Here is a 16876-nt window from a genome sequence, read left to right as displayed (position 1 = left end):
TTTCACAAAACGAAAAAGTTTTAAAGATCTGTTGCATGGTAACGTGAGTGTAATTGACACTACTTGATTATATAGCTAGTAATGGTTGACACAGGACTGCACATACCCAGTCTGAAAACTACCTGCCACATAAGCCTGAGACACTTAGTTTGGATCCCCGAGACCCACGTAAAAGGTCAGGCATAGGGGTGCAGGCCTGTAACCCCAACCTTGGGGTGATAGAGACAATGAGACCCCAGAAGCTCATCCATCAGCCAGCCTAACACATCCATGAGCTTAAGGTTTAGCGAGAGGGCCCGTCTCAAAAAATAACGGTGAAGAGAGATGGAAGAGAAGAACAGACATCAGCTTCCATACCTATGTGTGCACATACATACCACACATACACGAGAGAGAGAGAGAGAGAGAGAGAGAGAGAGAGAGAGAGAGAGAGAAGGGGAGGAGAGGGAAACAGAGAGAGAGTGTGCTGAGCGCCATAGTTAACAGGAAGCCTGCAGCGGCAGTATAATCCCAGCATGGGGGCCTGAGGCAGGAGGATGGCCAGAGTTTGAGACTGACCTGCACTGTGTAGTGAGTTCAAGACCCTGTCTTAAGACATAAAATAAAGGTTGTTAAAATGGCAACTATTACAGATTTTTTTTTCCCATGGCAATTTTTAAGTTTCAGAACATAATTTTGGAAGCCAGGCATGGTGGCACATGTCTGTGATACCAGTATTCTGGAGGTGGAGGCAGGAGGCTCAGAGTTCAGGGATAATGTTGGCTATATAGCAAGTTCGAGGCTGATCTGGGCTGTATGAGATTCTGTCTCAAAAAAGAAAAAAGTGAAGTAACTTGGAATAAATACTCACATATTGAAGAAATGAAGATTCTGAAATATCAAGCTAGCAAGATGGTTCAGTTGGTAAAGGGTGCTTGCTGCCAGCCCAGCGACTTTAGTTCCATCCCTGGGACCCACTCAGTAGAGGGAGAGCCAACTCCTGTAAATTCTCCTCTACCTCCTCATGCACACCGTGGTACACACACACACACACACACACACACACACACACACACACACAAAATGAAATTTTTTTTAAATTCAGCAATGTATTAGTCAAGGTGTCTATCTCTTGAAGCAAGTAGCATTACAGCAGACAGAAGTATTTTAAAAATATTAATAAATCATATTGAGATCAAAGAATTAATAATAAGTGCTAAGAAAGTCCAGAAAAGAGAAAGGAAATACCCAGTGATCTTCTGAAAGGTGTGTGTTCCTCCTGCATGCACAGAGCCTGACTCACTGAGACATCCAAGTGGCCTGTTTTGTGTTGTCTCAGTGTCTCTCATGACTGAGCATCACAAGGGGACCGTGCCAGCTTCACATGTCTCCACCTGGTGTCGTTGATGCCTCCTCATACACAGTAGGTTGTTGCTATATGCCCAGTGTGGAAATGAACGAAAGAAAATAAGGGACAGACACACAGGGATCCAGACCTTAGGCCTGGGAGTCACAAGGCTTTGAGGCAAACCAAGGGATTAGTTAATAAAAGAAAACAGGGGCTACAGAGATGGCCCAGTGGTCTTGCGGAGGACCTACATTTGATTCCTAGTATCCACATGGCAGCTCACAGTGATATGTAACTTCACTCTCAAGGGATCCCATGCTCTCTTGTGGCTCTGAACACATCAGACATGCACATGGTACACATCTAGGCAAACCTTTATATAATAAAGCACACATAAAATAAATCTTTAAAACAAAAAGAAAGATACTAAATAACGAGGAAGTTATTTATTATTTTGTTTTGAGACAGGGTCTCACTATGTAATCCTAGCTTGCCCAAAACTCATTATATAGACCTGGCTAGCCTCAAATTCAAGAGAGCCCACTGCCTTTGCCTCCTGAGTGCTGGGATTGTTTTTGTTTTGAGTCTCATTCTGTAGCCCAGGCTGGCTGTCCTCCTTCTTCCTCAGCCTCCCCAGTACTTGGGTTACAGGTGTGCACCTCTATATCCACATGTAGTCGGATGTTTCTGTGGTCCTGCCCAGCCCTGTGGTCCAGATGAGTCTCTGTCACCTGTGTCTTGCCCGGCCCCACAGTCGGTCCAGCAGCTGCTTATAAAATAATCACTCAGAGGCTTAATATTATTTACAAACTGTATAGTTTATGGCAGGCCTCTTGCTAGCTAGCTCTTATATCTTAAATTAACCCATTTCTATTAATCTATGTTTTGCCACGTATTCCACGGCTTCACCGGTCTGCTGGCATCTTGCTTCTCCTGTGGCCGTGGCTGGCATCTGTACTGCCTCTGCCTTTCTTCTTCCTGTCTCTCTCCTTAGATTTTCAGCTTGCCTCTAAGCTGCCTTGCCATAGGCCAATGCAGCTTTATTTATCAGCCAATCACAGCAACACATATTCACAGCATACAGAAAGACATCCCACAGCACCCATGTTTAAGTCTAACCCACAAGTCTAACTGCTTGTTTCCATGACAAGCACACATCCCATTAGCTGCTGTCAGAAGACATCACACACGGAGCCTCTTGAAAACTTCACTGGGGAACTGGACTCACAGGCTCCCAGTCCTGCTGTGAGAGCTACAGAACAGATGTGAAGGGTGGGAGGAAACCATCAGGCAAAATTCCTGCCAGCTTTCCAAAATCTGCTGCAGCTGTCTGCTGCACATGTGCCTCCCTCTGGGGCCTCAGCCAGACTCAGCTCTATCTTTTCCCTTCAAGAGCAATCCTGCCTCCATCTGCCACCTTCCTCCAGCCTTTTGATCGGCACAATCAACCCTACCCAGCCCTAGAACCTTCCTCTTCTTCTTGCCTCCAGCCATGATCTATGTTTCTCCCGGTCCAGGCACCTGGCCTTAGCCCTGACTCTTGCCCTCCCTTTTCCTGGGTGTCTCTTCTCAGCCCTTGCTGCCTCTTTCCCTGTGAATTATCAGATAGCTGCCATTCTCTTCTCTCTGACTTTAAGCAAATCCGCATGATGATGAGCCCCCATCTGCCCACTCAGAGATCTCTCTCCTCAGCCCCAGACCTAGATGGCCAAGAGTCTTAGGACATCCACCCCTGGGTGTCCCCCAGACTTACTGTCTTTGTCCACCTGAGCAGATTTTGTAGTCACCTAGGAGACACACTTCTGAGCCTGTCTGTGAGGGCACTACCCAAGAGGACTGACTGAGAGAGAGGATCCATTCTGAATGTGGGTCGCACCACCCCATGTCTGCAGTCCTGGGCTGAATAAAGAGCTGAGAAGGAAGAAGGCCAAACCCCTGTCTGCTACTTGACCTGCTGAGATGTGAGCTAGCAGCCACCTACGGCCAAGCCTTCTCTACCACAGTAGCCTTGTATCCCCCATCACACACCAAAATGAACTTTCCCTCAAGTTGCTTCCTGTCAGGCCATGATGATGTGAAATGCAATTAACACCTTCTAGTTTCCTGAAGTACTCAAACAAAACAAAGAGAATGCTCCCTAACTCCATAGATGCTGTCTCTCTTGCTCGAAAGTCAGAGGTGAGTGCCACTCCTGACTCCTACCACCTGCCAACCACCCTACTGCCCTCAGCCAGCCTCCCCTAAGACATGCCTGTACTTTCACCTTTATTGAGTCCCTGTCCTTCCCAGTCTGACATGCCACTGCCACAAAGAAAAGCCACCATCGTTATTTTTGTTTAAGGAACGTTCTTTGGGCACAATGCCACTGTCAGTATTTTGTACACATCATTTGCTTCGATTCACACTGTGGCTATCTTTAATATCATTTTATAGATGAGAAATTGGATTTGCAGACCAGCCTGGTATTCTCTGATCCACCCATCTCCCTTTCCCTGAATAATGAGAGCAGTGAGGAAGACTTTGAGGAGCAATTGCTGAAGTTTTCAAGGATGATATAGCTCTCTATGGACAAGAAGCACTGTTCTGTCTGGGAAAAGAACACATGCTTTGGGGTGTGTGAGGTAGAATGTAGATGCTTTCGCTTGAAGGCAGCAGATTGAAACATGTAGGCTGTACCTAAAACATTTCTAAATGACTCTTCTTTCAGATGTGGAATATTATTAATGGTTTCACTCCATGTCCTTAACATCTCACCATGAAGGTCACTGGTCACAGCTGATGCATAGTACCAGGTCTGCACATGACAGAACAGACAACCGAGGCTGAGTGACATCCCCCATCAATCACCCCAAAGGTGAGATTGAAGTGATTACTTATATTGTTCTGTTATTAAGTAAAATTTGGGAGTCAGATATTGGGGTAAAAACCTGACTGATCAGAGAAGTGGTAGAGAAGCAACCGGTGACTCCCTCTCTCTCTCTCCTTCCTCTATTGTGGAATGTTATTTTTTAACATGTGTTACATTTATTTATGCTGTGGAATGCTTGTTTTAATAATGCAAAGATGTGTTACATTCTTTTATGTTGCACTTGTTTAACTCTGTGAGGCTGTGTTACTTTGCCTGCCTACAACATTTGATTGGTCTAATAAAGAGCTGAACAGCCAATAGCAAGGCAGGAGAAAGGATAGGAAGGGCTGGCAGACAGAGAAAATAAAATGGAAGGAGAAATCTGGGAAGGAAGGAAGGAAGAGAGATCAAGGAGGAGCAAGAAAAGAAGGGGCCAGTCACCCAGCCACACAGCCAGACATGGAATCAGAAGGAAAGGAAAGAAATACAGGAACAGAGAAAGGTAAAATCCGAGAGGCAAAGAGTAGACAGGATACTTTAACAAGAGCTGATTAGAAACAAGCCAAGATAAGGCCAGGCATTTATAAGTAATAGTAAGTCTCTACGAATATTTATTTGGGAGCTGGTAGTAGGCCCCAAAAAGTCAAAGAGTGAAAAACAAACCAACAACATTCCTTGATCTAAAAGGGCTGAGAATCTTTCTAAGCCCCTCCCTACTACTTCCCATGTCTCTCTATGTGTCCTGGGTCCTCCAAACCCTATCTGGCTAATTTTGGTCAGCTAGTAGCTAGCTCTAGCCCTCTGATTCAAGGTAAACTTTATTGTCAGGTTCAGGAGTGTCAGAGTGAGATCAGAATATCCCACAACATTTCCCGCTTTGTGTATAAATAAAAAGAGAAGGTTTTAACACTAACGCAGTAAAACAATATACATAGATATAACTCAATTAGGTATACATAGATATAATTCAATTAGGTAGATAATCTTCAAACACTTCAAAGACCTACAGAATATGGCATTTAAAATGTTTTAAAAACTTAGAATTTCTGGACAGTGAGACATGTCTGTTCCTGGCAGCACCGATTTACTTCAAAGAGAAAGATGGGCATTGAAGACACTCTATACGGAGCTTATCTTCTTCTTGGCAAAAATAGCCATTAGGGCAAGAAACTGTTCTTGCCTGGACTGCTTGATAAAATGCTGTATTAACTGGACATGCAGGACCCACAGGAAAGTGACCATTGAACTTTGCAAAACAAAATGGTCCTTCAGGTTCCTGCTTCACAGAAGAAACTGCCAGACATTGTACAGGAGACAAGAGAAGCAACTGAGAGACCCTAGGCCTGTAGGCTAAAAAAGGATGCCTCAAGATTACAGAGGAATTTTAGGTGACTGTCCAGGCAGCCAGCAGTCTCTGTCATTCTAGATTTTTGGAAGTTGCTTACAATGCACTTCTTATTTACTTAGGTAATATTACATCCTTCTGGGGTCTTTGATGTAGTTGAAGACTAGATAGTTATAATTTTCCTTAGTTATGATAAAAGATAAGTTAAATATGAAACCTTAGGCTCACAAATATGGGATAAATAGAATATTTTCTTTGAATTTGCCAAATAAAAAGAGACTAGATATTGTAACTGTAATTCTTGCTTGATAATTGTTTTGTTATATATAATTTTACCATGTTAAAGTTAAAACTTTCCTTTTTAATTAAACGGAAAAGGGAAAATGCTGTGGAATAATGCTTTTATACACTGGTTCAATAAAATGCTGATTGGCCAGTAGCCAGGCAGGAAGTATAAGTGGGATAAGCAGACAAGGAGAATTCTGGGAAGAGGAAGGCTGAGTCAGGAGACGCCAGCCTGCTGTCCAGGAAGCAGCATGTTCTAGTACACAAGTAAAGCCATGAAACAGGTGGTGACATATAGATTAACAGAAATGGGCTGAGTTTAAATGTAAGAGTTAGTCAGTGGTAGGCCTGAGCTAATGGCTGAGCAGTTTTATTAAACCAGTGTACAAAAGCATATTCCATAGCATCACACACTTATTTTGAAGTGAGAGGAGAAATCGACACACATGACTTGTTTTTAAGTAGCTCCTGAGGCTGCAGGGTCGTGGTCCTGCTCTGAAGGCAGGTTAGGGTGTGACAGTCACTACAGATTTCTTCAGTAGTGCCTCCTCCTCATTGGCGCCCTTTCCAGGTGACCTCTGCAGGACTGCACTGTGAGGACCCAGGGCTGCTCAGACCATAATACCCTGTAGCTGCTCTCACTGTTTCTCCAGACAGGCACCCTATTGAGACACTGAGTCCCTAGCTAACAGATCTCACACCCAAGGAAGTGGCTTTAGATCACACACACTGCTCAGCACTCCCTTCCCTGACATCTGCCTGGGAATCAGAGGGCTTGGCTGCAGGTCTGTGCTGTGAGCCTCAAGCATCCTGAGAAAGGCACAGGAAGCCCGGATGTCCTCTCTTCAGAGACCGGCCATGCTGCTGTGTCTGTCCCTGGTGTTAATAGCTCTGCTAATGAGCCCCTTATCACCACCCCCACCACCACCAACCCTTCTGTGTTCCCCTGGAGCCACCTCTCACCTGAGACCTTGCGACCTCCTGCTGGTGAAGAGGAGCCATTCCTCACTTTCCTTCCCTGCTTTGTGGCCTCATGCCACCTATTGTTTCCAGCTGTCTGGAGGGCCACCACACATTTCCTGGCTCATAAACTGCTCTGGGATCCTGGACTTCTCTTTCCAGTAGCATACTGGGCACCCGTGAAAGAGGGAATATGGCCCATGCCATGTTCAGTCCCTATGCCTACATGCTTTACCTCACAGGCACTAGATGGCATAGTACATCATACTCTCAGAAACCCAGCTCAAAACCATCAAAAGAAAAGACATCCAATAACAACAAATGGCCCCCTAGCCCTCAGGAAAGGTGGCTGTGCTGCAGTGTTGGCCAATGGGAACCTTGCTAGCAATGGCTTAAGTGGTATAAACATGTATCACTCTCTTACAGTAAGTAGGGTGGGGGGCTGGAAAGACAGCTCAGCATCTACGAGCACACATGACTCTAGTAGAGGACCTGAGTTTGATTCCCAGCACCCCTATAAGGTGGCTCACTGTGTATAACCAGCTCCAGGAGACCCTCTTTTGGCCGACTCTGTGGACAATTATATGCATATGGTGCACATAAACTCACAGGCACACACACATAGATAGATAAATGATAGATGATAGATAGATAGATAGATAGATAGATAGATAGATAGATAAACAAAAATAAATAAATAAATGCCATTTTATCTTCGGCACAGTGGCTGCACCTTAATCTACTGATATTTCAGCTGGCAACTGTGTCTCTGGTGTTACTGGTCTGCTTCTCTGGCAGCCGCCTGGCTGCTCAGGCCTCAGCCTGGCAGGAATTCTGTTCCCACAGGCACTGGCTCTGTCACTGTCACCAAAGGTAGCTTTAACTAAATCTCTACCATTCTATTTATAAATAAGACTTGAGATTCAAAGGCTGGGGTGAAAACCCGCTAGCTCAGAGAGGTTGAGTAGCAGCTAACTAACCTTCTCTGCCTCCTGACATCTCCCAAAAGCCTGTCCTTCCTCTTCACCAAAACAAAAAAGCATCACTCAAAATCCCTCCTTCCTACTTCCAGTGCCTCTGTCTCCTCCAGATGCCCTCTAATGCTCTATGATTACTGTCTTTTAACTAATTGCTAACTCAGCCTCCTGACCCCAGGTTAATTTTATTTAATTAATGCAAATGCTAACTTGGGGTTCACAGTGTGATCGAATATCCCCCAATAAATGATAGATAGATAGATAGATAGATAGATAGATAGATAGATAGATAGATATTTTCTTTATAAAAAAAGAGATTTAGATGTATGGTTCCTGGGGTTGATCTGTCACTTGGCTGTTACCATCTGGGGGTCTTGATTGGTTCATTTTTCTCTGACAGTTAAAGAATTAGAAGGCAGAAAAAATTTTGAGCACAGTGTGTGGCAGCAGGGAAAGTCTCAGGACTCTCAGGAGTGGGAGGAGGAAGCCATGTAGCTAGAGTTTTCCTGCCTGGCCCACAGTCAGGACAAATCTCTCTTGCCCGTCAGTCCCACAGCCGCTCAGACCCAACCAAGTAAACACAGAGACTTATATTGCTTACAAACTGTATGGCCGTGGCAGGCTTCTTGCTAACTGTTCTTATATCTTTTTTTTTTTGTTGTTTTTGTTTTTTTTTTTTTTTTTTTTTTTTTTTTTTTTTTTTTTTTTCGAGACAGGGTTTCTCTGTGTAGCTTTGCGCCTTTCCTGGGACTCACTTGGTAGCCCTGGCTGGCCTCGAACTCACAGAGATCCGCCTGGCTCTGCCTCCCGAGTGCTGGGATTAAAGGCGTGCGCCACCACCGCCCGGCTTCTGTTCTTATATCTTAAATTAACCCATTTCTATAAATCCATACCTTGCCACATGGCTCGTGGCTTACCGGCATCTTCACATGCAGCTTGTCATGATGGCGGCTGGCAGTTTCTCTGACTCAGCCTTCTACTTCCCAGAATTCTTCTCCTCCTTGTCCCGCCTATGCTTCCTCCTGCCTGACTACTGGCCAATCAGTGTTTTATTTACTAACCAATCAGAGCAACACATTTGCCATACAGAACATCCCATAGCAAAGCCAGAATGTGCTGTTGTCACTATCAGCTTAGGGCCCCTGTTCCAGCTGTCTGCCCAGCAGGGGTCTGTTACGTCTCAGTCTCTCAGTGTCATCAAAGCTCTGAGCATGCTGGCTCTTGGTGGCCATGTGGCCACTGTAGCTCCAGCCGTCGCTTCTTCACATGGTGGCATCCAAAGCAGGACCATAGCAAAGGTAGTTTCCTAGCTGTGTGAATCTGGAGGGAAAGCTCTTCCCAGAATCCCCAGCAGACATCCCCTATGACTCACTGGATCCATTCTGTGCCTGAACTGGTAAGTGAAGGAGTCTCAGAGTTCACCCAGGCTGACTGTGATCTGTTCTCTGCCTGCACCAAACTGGGGTTCTGATAGACGAGTCGGGTGGCTGCTGGGTAGACAGCCATCAGTGATCTTTCCCCCCTGCATTTAATTCTCCCACTTCTGCCTTGTTCTTCCAGCCCACCCTGCTCTTACCCTTGGAATTCTTCCTCACATATCACCCAGGAAGACTCACACTATTTGGACACCCCCTTCCCTTCTGCAGGGCAGGGACTCAGTTCATTATGCCCTACTTCCCTCCTGTGCCACATGACTCCCCCATGTGCTTTGTTTCAAACAGGAAGGCAAGAAGAGACATATATACCCACGGTATTGTACTGTCCTACTGTGATGATTAACCTAGGTCACGTGCAGGAGACGTACAAGCTCAATGCCCCTGTCACTGTGATGATGCCCCTGCGGAACCTAGAGGCAGTCTGTGGCCACCCAGTTAAGATAGAGTGTTGCCTCCATTGCATGTGTAGACATCTGTTCAATGCTGTGTGTGTTTGACCCACCCCAGCTCAATAGATAGGAACACATAACCAGGGTGTGTATGTCAATGCAGTTGGCAGGGCCCAGTACAGATGGCGATGGTAAAACAGGCTGCCCCACTCTCCCGCTCCCTCCGTCCTGGGACTTCTTTCCACATTTGCCAGAGAGAACAAGGAGGCTAACTATGCAACCCAGTGCCAAGGCTGTTATGGAAGTGGGTACCTGCCAAGCTGTTCAACTGGCAAACAGGCAGGCCCAGGACTCACAGGGATACAGAATGAGGACCAGTCAAGGATGCGGTGGAAGGCCAGTCGTGAAAGTGTTCTCACCTCAGCCTGCCAATATTTCACTCTAACCCTCCTGACCCCCGAGGCATGGAATGAGTTTCTGAAGGCCACAACCAACTTGATAGCAGTGTCTTGTCTAGAACCCATGCCTCCAGAAAGTACTCCACCAGAAGGCATGTGGCCTGGTATGCATTCCAGCCTAAAAGATCTTGGTGACATATTTGTTTTATTTTTGAACAGGGTCTCACGGAACCCATCCTGGCCTCAAACTCATTATTTGGCCAACAATGACCTTGAACTTCTGATCCTCCTGTCTCCCTCTACTTCCTAAGTCCTAGGATTAGAGTATGTACCACATGCCCTGTATCATGGGTGTTAGGGCTGAAATCCAAGCTTCATATAAGCTATGGAAGCCCACATCCTCAGCCCCCTTGAAATGCAGAAAAGATCACGATGATAGCTAACATTCACAAGTGTGGCATGCAGCACTTGCTATTCTCAGGGAGTCACACAACTTTTAATCCATTTAACCCTAGCTGGACCTCTAAGAGACAGGCCTATTACTGGCACCTTCATCTTAACCGTGTGTGGAGTGTAGCCTCTGCAGTGTTAAATGACTTACCCATACCCCCCATGTTTAGCACCAGGCTGACCCAGCATTTAAGCCCCAGTGGCTGGCTGCAGGTCCTAGGTTTTTCAAGTCTCAGCCAGCACACGCTGCCTTGCCCGGCTGCAGTCACCAGCCATGGCTGTGGCCTCTGTGAACAACAGAAAAGAGGCCCAAAATGGCTCCCATTGGCCCTGTGCTTGCTGCCCACTGGGGATTGCCATCAGCAGCTTTCAAGGCGTCTCCATGGTGACATCCTGCTCAGGTAGAGGACCTGCTCAGGTAGACTCCAAGTAGGACATTCTTTCACTACAAGTCCGGAGGGAGAATATGGTCCTGTGGCCAATGTCAGCAACTCAGTGTGAGTGAGTGAGTGAGTGAGTGAGTGAGTGAGTGAGTGAGTGAGACCTCCTCACCCGGGGGACCCCAGTCTCTCTGATTCACCTTCACGATGATGCCAAGAAGACAGAACGAGGTCCAGGGTCACCCGTAGGAGGACTGGACTCCTGCACAAAATAGAGCTCTTAGGAAGAGGGATGCTGGGTGTGTGAGGGGCACTTACCGCATCTGCTGTAGGAGACTGCTTCTCATGACATTACTGAAGAGCCAGCTGAGTCTCATGGAGCAGCCTTGACTGCTCAGGGACTCAGCCTGTAAGCAGAGGAGGTGGGTGCCAGCAACTCCATAGCCTGTACACTGCACCCACGGGTCCTGAGGACACCGGGGATCTTGTTCTGCCTCCGGAATTGTTAGGATATAATTTTCTTTCCTTTTTGAACACCAGTTTCCCCTCTTAAGTATGACAATGCCTCCAGGCTTAACTGCAGGACCAATTTTTAATGTCACTAGCGTCCTGGCAGTGAGTGCTGAGGTCACAGCTACTGATGGATGATAAGACTCTGGGTTTTGGAACCAGGCCACCCCAGGGGTCTCTTCCTGATTGGGGACATCTTGCCACAGTCCTTTCTCTACTCGTCCTAGAGGCCAGGTCAACCTCACCTTGCTGCAGCTGCAGAGGGCAGTGTGGTGGTTTAAGATGCCCAGGGCCCGTTAGTTCTTCTGCTCTTTATACACAGCTTCATTCCCCGAGGTGGGAATATGGGGCACAGAAGAAGGAGAGACACATGGACAGAGCAGGAGAGACAAAAGAGAAGAGCGGGGGGTGGGGTGGGGGAATGGAAAGACTTCAGAGACAGGAGACACCTGGAAAGGGAGGTCAGAGAGAAGAATGGAGGAATGGGGGGCAGGGGAAGAGAAGAGAGCCGTTGCTGACCGGATTAACTTTGTTTGGGCTTTGCTGCCCTCTGCTGGTCACTGTGAGGTAGTAGACAGGGTGGCCCCTAATTGGCAGTCTCAGAATAATATATCTGTGCTGGGAGAGCAAGGACCTTTGCCAGCACACTTGTGTGTGTGTGTGTGTGTGTGTGTGTGTGTGTGTGTGTGTGTGTGTGTCTGTCTGTCTGTCTGTCTGTCTGTCTGTCTGTGAAACTTAGAATCTATCTTTCCTGAAACATTGTAGTTCACTCCTGGACTGAGGGCTGGGATTTTGCTTTCCTTCCCAGGCCAGTGGTGACTACCCAGGAATGATGGAGCTAGCGGACTCTTGTTAGAAACACACAGGGGTGGAGGTATTGGGTGCCTTTAAAGGTCGAACAGTGCAGGGCAGGTAAGCAGCTTGTTCATTGCCCTCTGGCCTCTGGTAAGTCAAGCTGCAGAGAAGCCAGGACCAACCTGCCAACCACAGCATGGTCATCTGCTGCTACCTTGTCAGGGTTTTCCCAGATTCTGCCTGGACCCCAGTGCAATACAGTACAGCTCATTTTGGCCACCTTCAGGTCACAGCCCCTCCTACGCACTTGTCTGCATCCTTTCCTATGGGGCTCAGTTTGGCCCTTGGAGGCCATGAAGCTCTATCCTGAGACACCTAGAGACTCTGTAGGCCAATGAAGCAGAGTTATGGGGACGAGCAAAACTAGAGAGGATGTCAGGGTCCTCAAGGCTCTGGCACAGGTGTGGCTAGCTCTGCCATATTTGGGGCACCCACAGGGGTGGGCGGGGGAGTTGAGGTTTAAGGGAGTGGCATTAAGTTGTCTAGCTCACACTTAACTCTGTGCTTACCCAGAGATGGAACTGGACCTTCCTTTGTTGGGAACAGGCAAAAAGCAGCTCTTCCTAAGTGCTGCCATTTTGACTTCAGAGTCCATTTTATGGTGAAACAAAGTTCAGCCCTAGGACAGCTGAGAACCTTCCAATGGCTGACCACCTCCTCCTGGAACCACGGACATTCGGGGTTGCAGTTCAGCTCCTGAGTCTGTTCTGTGGCCTGACCAATCAGCCCCCTCCCCTTCCTCTCCAAGTCTGTTCTGTGGCCTGATCAACCAGCCCCCTCCCCTTCCTCTCCAAGTCTGTTCTGTGGCCTGATCAATCAGTCCTGTCCCCTCCTCTTCCAAGTCTGTTCTGCGGCCTGACCAATCAGTTCCCTCTCTTCCCGCTTCTTTAGGGCTGCCCTGTGTTATAACCTCTTGTGTCTGCTTGGGTTGATTTGGAGCCTTGGACCTCAACATTTTGGTGCATTGGCTGGGAATCCACAAGGGCCCCCAAGGCTGATTTGGCAGTACCTGTGACCTCCAGAGGTAAGCCTAGTTTCTGGCTTCTGGTTTCTGGTCAGCGCCTATCTGGACTCAAAGGAGAAACTGGCCGCAGTACTGCTCCTGGGTGCAGAGGACAGGAGATGCTCAGCTTCCTCTCTGTCCCTGTTGGAGGAACATCTGGTTGTGGTTTGAGTCTCCCCTAATAAGTGTTTCTGTGTTGTCTGTCTGTCTGTCCATTACTGTCAGCTCTGTATTTTGGTTTGGCTTTTCTGTATCAGTCTATGTCTTGTCTCATATTTTGAGATCAGGGCACAGGCTTCTTCAGATTCCCCTATTCCCCTAGACCTTGTCTTGTGACATTTCAATGATTTCCAGGTGAAGGCCAACAAACATTTCAGGAGAACGATCTTCCCAGGGATGACGCCTCATCTGCCTCTTGGGTTGACAGAGCAGCAGGGCACCAGGTTCTCTCCCATCTCCTCTCCCACTGGTCGTCCTCAGCATGTCTGTCTGTCCATGTCTGTCAGTGTATGCCCGTAGTTTTGTCTGGTTGCTTGATTGTTGCTCCGTGTTTCATATTCCAAAAGAAAGAAAAGGCGCCTCCTTTCCCAAAACTGACAAGCTGGCTCTGCCGTTGGAGCGCTGCCCCCGAAGCTCCTTCAAGCCGAGCATCACAGCCGCCCAGAGCCACCACCTGAAATAATTCAATGACAGTGTGTGGGTGCAGAATGCAATACTTGGATTTGTGGGCAGCTTTCTTCGGTGCCTGTGAGAAATGGGTCCAACAGGTGTCAAGGCACCCTCCCTTGAAATTACAGCTGGAGGAAGCAGAAAAGTTATGTCTGTTTTAATGGTTGAATGTGTAAGTGTGGCCACTGCATGTCTGTATCTGACCGGTCTTCAGCGTATGAGTTCACTGTGTTCTGTGTGTCTTGGTTACAGCTTGTTGCAGCCAGCCACCTAGGCTCAGAATTTATCTCTAGGCCATTGGAACTTATGTAATAGGGATTCAAATGTCAGTTGGGTATGAATAAAAGTTGTTTTGTGCTGTTTTGTTTTATTGAAAAGCTGGCCCTGGAACTTTGTTATGGCCCACCCTTTTTCAGACCGAGACTCTTTTTTTTTTTTTATTTTTCGAGACAGGGTTTCTCTGTGTAGCTTTGCGCCTTTCCTGGGACTCACTTGGTAGCCCAGGCTGGCCTCGAACTCACAGAGATCCGCCTGGCTCTGCCTCCCGAGTGCTGGGATTAAAGGCGTGCGCCACCACCGCCCGGCAAGACCGAGACTCTTTTTTAAAGTCTCTATGTCTGAGGTCAAAAATTGGCAGACAGGAAGAACAAGAGCAGAGCAGCTAAGGAATTATTGCCTTGTACAGTCTACTAGGTGTGGTTAAAAATCCATAATCTTTGTAACAAAAAGGTTGACTCAAAACTTCAACACAGCAGAGAAACCCTGTCTCGAAAAACCAAAAAAAAAAAAAAAAAAAACACTTCAACACAGAAGTTAATAATCAGAAGGCTACATAGGTAGCCTTAAAACAAAGATCTAGTCCTCCGATGTCTATGGTTCTGGACAAGTGTTTAAATGTGCTAACCTTGCTTTTTAACCTCTTTAGCTCTGCTTCTGACCCAAACAATGGTTTTTATGCTTAAAGGCTCACCCTGAGGAAGGCTCAAGACTTCACTGGAATCCCAGACACCCAGTGCAGTCACTGGCCAGCTGGAGCCAGGGCCACAACTGCTAAGCACCAGAACCTGGGACATTTCTGTCTCATGATGTAGTACGACTGTGACCTTAAACAGTCTGGCAGAGAACATGGAGCGATTTTTCCACCCTGAGACCCTTTGGAGTCAAAAGACATTTTTACAGGAATAGCCCAGGGTGGCCTGCCTGTCAGACATTTGCTTAACAGTGTACCTCAGAAAGTGGAAAACCACTGGCTTAAAGAATGTCTCTCCTTACTTCAGATTTATTCAGATTTACAAAACTGGCTTAAAGATATATGTCTAACCTCCTTGTTTTTGCTGGCATTGTTAAGCTATGGCTATTTTGGTAAACTGAGTCATACAAGAAACTGTTATGTTCTATAATGGTATACTACGTAAGGATTAGGAAAATTCCCAGTCTCTTTGTGGACTGTGTTTATGAGCTAAAAGTCTTATCTTGATATTAGAAATATCTTCAATTCAGAAATTGTTATTTTTATTATAAACTGTTAAAGATGATTAAGCCTTGAGATAGATGTTCAGAACTATACTTAAGTCATGTTAAGTGCTGATGTAATCAAGTACAGGAAAATTTATCTCGCCTCTTCTATGTTTTCAAGGTATAGCCTAAAACAAATAACTAAAAACAAACATGGGTTGTTTGGCTCATGTCCTCAAATTGTCAGAGATTTGCCGAATATGGCATTTAAGATATTTAAACTTATATGAGACAGAGACTCTCAGATCCTAGCAGTGATTCCCAAGGTCTCCAAGAAGACAATGGACACAGCAACAGGAAAACTCCACCTGGACTATGTTAATGCTAACCAGCTGACCACTGGGGGAGACTGCCCCAGTGCCTTGCCTGCTGCCAAGGCTCTGCCCAAACTACAGACAAGTAGATACGGAGAATTGATAGCCCACTTTACCTAGACAGGGTAAGATCAGTCCCTCCATGTTCCTCCTCCACAGGAAAGCCTCTCATCCTCTGGGCCTGGAAGCCAAGACTGCTGTCCTGATATCTCTGCCCTCATGGCCAGGGAGACCACAGGAGTCTGGGATATCTATCCATGGACTAGCTAGTCTCCATCATTTGGGTTAATCCTTCTCAGATCTCTGACATTGATGGGTAAGCTGACTGTAGCTCTGTCAGCTAGAGAACAACAGCAGGCAATCATCTCCTCCCTCCAGGCTGCAGTCAGCTTGATAGTTCATTAGTCAGTTCATCAGTTAGTTAAAGGTCTATTGCTAAGAAAAAGCCAATGGGTTTGCCTTGCTCACAAGCTTCCTATTAAAAAGTAAACAGGTTTCCGATGTAATTTTCCGTTAAAGGAACATGCCTTGCAATGACTGTTCTCAATAACAACTATTCCTGTCTCAGGTAAAACAGACTTTCTAATGATGTGAGGGAGAAGATACAATAATCAAATTGGTTCATATATAAAATGTCAAGTGCTAATAAGTATAATGCAGAGAAAATAGGAAAGAGAAAAGAAATTGCAGAGAACCATGGACTTGGCTTGGTCTAGCTACCTTCAGAAGCGTGCACCATAGGTTTTCCTGGCTATGTTTCTCTGTATGTTCCCTTAGTAGCCAAAGAATCATGAAGCTTGACAGGACAATTGGTCTTAGACATTAATCTAGACACCCTGTATGACTTGCAAACCGCACTAAAAGTATATTGTTACACTGAGATTTCAGAGGTTCAGAGTTTTGACATTAATAAAAGGAGTTCGGATAAACTGACAGAGCACTGACTGCTCACCATTCAGTCATAAGCTCAGGATCTTAAATTTCCTTTGATTGTCTTCTAAGCATAGACTTAAAGATGTTTTTCTCCAGGCTAACCCAAAGCCATAGCTTTTGCTATGTCTCCAAGGTGTAACTCTGTTCCAGCTGTTTTACAGACACCCGTTGACTGCTTTTTTCTACAGTGTGGATTTCAGTACAATGAAAATGCTAATATAGCTAGAACTTTTATCTTCTTTGGTAAACTAAAATTTTGTGTAAGCCTCAAGGAGTCAAAAA

This window comes from Peromyscus leucopus, chromosome 1 (genome assembly GCF_004664715.2).
Source record: "Peromyscus leucopus breed LL Stock chromosome 1, UCI_PerLeu_2.1, whole genome shotgun sequence".
NCBI classification, from domain to species: domain Eukaryota; kingdom Metazoa; phylum Chordata; class Mammalia; order Rodentia; family Cricetidae; genus Peromyscus; species Peromyscus leucopus.
This window is presented reverse-complemented; position numbering follows the sequence as displayed.